Genomic DNA, 4,939 nt, shown 5'->3' with positions numbered 1-4,939 from the left:
GAAAGCATCTGAGGAAGAGATAACTGCACGGCCACGGCAGGCTCTTCGAGCAGATTGTTTCATCGGAGGCTGGGTTAAGCCTGACCGCTGCAGGGGTGACGTGTCAGCTGTACCAGAGTCTTACCCCCGTCCCCACCGCCATTTATTCACGTCCTTACCTTTGAACGCACCCAACAGCGGTGGGAGGGCAGAGGGGGCAGGAGCACGGGCAGAGCTAACGGCAACGCTCCCTCCGTTAGCAGGTGGCTCTTGGCTGTGTCAGGGAGCAAACGCTGGCCACGGTCGGTACAGGCACAGCGGCAAAAGACTGACATGAAAAGGCGTGCTGTTTAAAGGCCGCTTCTGCAAGGAGGCATGTCACATTGGCACACCGGCTGAATTCCTTACTCTGCCCTAAATGCTCACACTCGGCCTCCGCCCCACTGTTCTAGTGGCCCTTGGCTACGGTGTGGGGACCATTACCCACACGTCATTGCGGGATATGTTATGATAAATAGTGGCAGACACAGAATATAATCTTTTCAAGAATAATATCTAACCGATTACTATCCTGCCTCCTAACAGGGTGGTGACAAAACCTGACCTTCCCTGCTAATGGATGCAATGGATTATTTTGAAGTCACTTTCTTCCTTCTCTGCAGTTTCTTTTCTGTTTTCATGGTTATTTTTCTCTCTCTTGGACTCTTTCATAACGAGAACTGTTTAATAATCTGGCTGCCTTCCCAAGGAACGTGCCACAGCTCCCCAGCTGGCAACAGACACTTTCCAATGCCAGCTCATCAGGCAAGTTGGGCTTTGTCAGAAACGGAGATGCCAAAAACTCTGGTTCCTTTTTCTTCCAGCCTCCTTGCCGATGCTTTCCACTCCTCCTCCTCCGTTCTCCAATCTTCCAGCTCAGAGGTAGCCCCAACCCCCTTTTTACGGTACAGCTTTTAATTAGTCGGGAGGTGAATGGTAAATCTGGTGCCATGGTATGAAGTGCCACAGCACGACACCTGAAACGTGGCCAAGCATTTTCACCGGTGCCAAAAATATTGGCAAATAAATCAGCTTCATCACCACCCAACATTACCCCAGTTTTCTGGCATCGAGGATGAAAATAATTTAAAGCGTTGGAAAGCCTTAAGTTTCACATTTGCGTTGGAGCTGTGGAAGCTATGGCAGGAGACAGCTACGTGTCTTTACCCTGAAACAGGATTATTTTTCTCCTGTGCCAGAAAATATGATTCATCAGGCATGCCAGGGAGAGCATCGTTCAGGAAAGAAATGACTCTATTTCCCCCCGGGCCTCTCCATCGCTTCTGGAGATTCAAATTCTGGGAACGTGACTTAACAAAATCGAACTGTATGAAGTACACTAAATGGGGCAGCGTGAGAGCAGGGCACCGGCCTGTGTGGGTCGGTATTCTCCTTCACACTCTGTAAACGCTCTTTTTTCTCCATGCTGATAAAAAAAAAACAGGTCTGAAAGCCCCACATCCCCCAGCCACCCCTGTAGATCTCTCTCCTCACAACATCTCGAAGGGACCACGGTTATCAAATAGAGATGCCGACATCTTTAAACTCGGTGTCACTGTTACTATTTTGTTTAAATGGTTTCCCCTTCGCTTGTGGAGACAGGCTGTGATGTCCCCTCGATCATGTTTCCAGAGTCAGGACCAGCCTAGACTCATCCAGGGCTGAATTTCAGCCAGCTCTGAATGAGCAATTTCCTTTCTACTTGTTTTCTTAATGACTCCGTGCAAGTCAAGTTTCACCGGTGCCCCACAGTGCTCCCTGCCTGGGAATACCCTGCAAGGCGCCTTTGCAACTCTTTCATAGAAAACTGCTGTCTGAATTATTATTATTAATAACAATTATTATTTTCTGCCATCATTTTACCTGTTATACCTGGACTTTGAATTTGGTTCCTACCTGCCATAAACTATCTTCCTACCTCCTGGCAGGACGGAGTCCTTCCAGAGCTGCGAAAAGCGGCAGTGATAAACGAGGGTGACTCTGAGCCAGCTCCAAGGAGCACATGTGGGACCTCAGAGCGAAGGATGAGCCTCTCCTCACCTCCGGAGGCTCTAACTGCACCTTCCTGCTTAACCATAAACCGGCATAAAACTAAAGCAAAGCAGGCATGGAGTGGCGTGTGATTTAAGGGTGGGAGAGAAAGCTCCTGCACTTGCTTTATAAACCCTGTGGGTGACATTCGGAAGCCGGTCCGGCCCCGCGCTCGCAATGACGGGACAGGAACGTCCCCTGTGCAGGACCCTTAATCCGCCAGAACACAGCCAGCTGGGGTAAGGTGTGCGGCAGAGAGCAAAAGCTACCAAGAGCGTACGGAGGTGCCCATTTGACGTCTATAACAAATGTCGAAGCATGCAGCACAGCCGCTGACCGGTCAGGGCTCGTCTGCACATAATGCCTTCAATTTTGCCTTTGAAAGTAGCGATGAATTCTGGGGTTTCCTCTTGGTGTGCAGGAAAAAGCGTGAGAGTAGAGCTATCATCGCTCACTCCTGGTTATTGCAGCACGGTGCCCGTCTCCCTTGTGCCAGCCCTTGTTTCCCCCGTGCCAGCATCCCGAGCACCAGTCCAGGGCCTGAGTTACCGTATCCCACCGGAGCGGGGGCCGGGCAGCGCTGTGCCCTCCTGCCGGCTTGTCTGGCAGGAGAAAGGGGGAGGAAGCACCAGCTCTGCTCAGGAGCAACCCTTTGGTTTGGATACCTGCGTATTTTAAAAATGCGTTGTCCTTGCAAGCGAGGACAAGCCCCAAGCTGGAACTGGTAGGATGGAGAGCACAGATTTTTTTGCCTCTTCTCCGTCTCTGAAAATACCCGGAATCCATTTTGTGCTTGGGAACCGTCTTAACAAATCTTTAGTAAAAGTGAAACACCCAGGGGGCCGGAAAGGTCACCCCAGGACACGGGAGGGGTGGGAGAGGGACAAAGGGCTGAGCTCTCCCCCGGCAGCCACAGGACCAGGGTAACACACCTCTCCCAAAGATTTCCAGGGTGCTTCTCAGCCCCACATAGATTTGGAAATCGCAGTCTCAGCGGGTGGGTTTTTTCCTCCACAGGGAGATGAAAAGCGTAATGCAGCTGTCCGCAACCGTTACGGACCAGGAATATTTAAGAGGCACAGGCATCCTATTTTCAACCTCTGCTAGGAGATTTTAAAATGAATTAGCCCAGTGCAGACAGTGGAAAATAATCTTAGATCTCTCCCTTTCTGTTCATGCGAGAGCTGTGGCATTCAGCAGGGAGGCAGCCGCAGGGACCAGGCAGCGCTGCCGTCCGAGGCCATTGCTGGAGCCGGCGCTGCGGCGGTGCCGGCGGGCAAGAGACAGGCGCTGGCTGGCACGGAGCATCCTCCGGACAGGGGCTGCGGAGCTTGGGCGCCAAGAAACAGCCGGGGCAGCTAAAACCTGGGCTTAAAAGAAAAGGAAAAAAAACCCCACCTGAGCGCGATGACATATTTTGCTACTGAAAAGAGAGGACTTGATATAAGTCGTGTTGTGAGGATGCACCTTGCCAGTTATTCAGGCTCCAGGTGCCGTGGCGCCCCGGCTGCCGGCACCCGACTTCCCTTGTTACCAGGTGACAAAGCGCAGACCAAGTCTGAAAGGTTTTTGCTTTGCTGGGCGCAATGTTATTAAAGATTTATCAACAGCAACGTGGCAGAAAGCTTTTCCTTCCAACCGCAGTGTGTAGTGGCCTGTGCTCCAAAATAGAAAGGGCAGGTCAGGATTCACCTGAAATGCTCTTTTACGCCAAAACATTGAACTAAACAGAGTGCCGCCGCTGTGTACGTGTCTCATCTCCAGCCACTGGTTTCTTTTCCATTTGGCATTAATAACGTCCCTATGAAGTGGACAAGTTGAAGCTGTAATGAAAATTACCCACTCCCCCGAATCCTACAGTTTTGTAGCTTAATTGAGCTGTTTTTTCACTCACATCCAAACCTTGGTGACATCCATGGAGAAAAGCTCTGCGCCGGTCCGTTCTCCTGGCACCAGGCGCAAGACCTCTGCTGCAGTGGCAGAGGGTCGGGGCACCACGCGCCCGCTCGGCACGGACGTGAGCACGTCCTCTCGGTAATAAAGCTGCTCCTCTCCCTCCTCCCCCGAAGAACCACACGCCAGGCAGCAGCGAAGCGGGGGAGAGACTCTCGTTCCAGCTCATCAGGCAGAGACACTCCAAGGGAAGGAAAACAACCAAGAGGATTTCTCTTGTTGATCAACCGTTATCTCAAGAAGAGATCCTCCTCCGTCGACACTGACAACCAAGCTCCTGTTGAACAGTGTTACACGTGCTAGGGGAAGGCACCGGGGCTCTGGGGTTCCTCTCGGCCCCCAAAGCGTTGCAGCAGGGGATGCAATCCAGGCTGTGGGTCAGCGACTCCCCCTGAAGCTTCTCCTGCCACGGTAACACGTGGCTTTGGTGGGATCCTTAACACTGCCCATAGCAGCACCTGGGCCAGCACATTCCCCTTCGAAGTTTAGCAAAAGAACAGGCCGGTAACAAACTTATCTGCACGTTTTTCTTACCTGAAGTCCCTTTTTGGGTGGTCAAACTAACCCTTAAAACCAATCTTGTGTCAAAGTCACTTTATGCCAAGAAGAGGTAGGCCTCCAGGCATGTCGTGATGGGGAACGGTTCACTGGACGACCAAAACGACACAAAGTCGAGGATAACCAAGAGACAGCCAGCCTTTGCAGCGATGTGTCCTGTTTAACTTCGGATCGCTAAACAAGTTAAGCAGGAAAACTGCAAAGAATTTTGAAAGCAAAAGAAAACGTTAAAAATCTTGCCACAAATACCCGTAACAAAAATTTAACCATCGCAGAGCGGAGACCAGGAGGGATTCAGGCGGCAGACAGCAGCCACGGGAGGGCAACACGTTGCGGGTTGCTTCTGGAAGGAGAAGGAAAACAGCAGCATTTTTTTTCC

Source organism: Gavia stellata, chromosome 12 (genome assembly GCF_030936135.1).
Source record: "Gavia stellata isolate bGavSte3 chromosome 12, bGavSte3.hap2, whole genome shotgun sequence".
Lineage (NCBI taxonomy): Eukaryota > Metazoa > Chordata > Aves > Gaviiformes > Gaviidae > Gavia > Gavia stellata.
The sequence above is the reverse complement of the archived record's forward strand: the minus strand, read 5'-3'. Positions refer to the sequence as shown.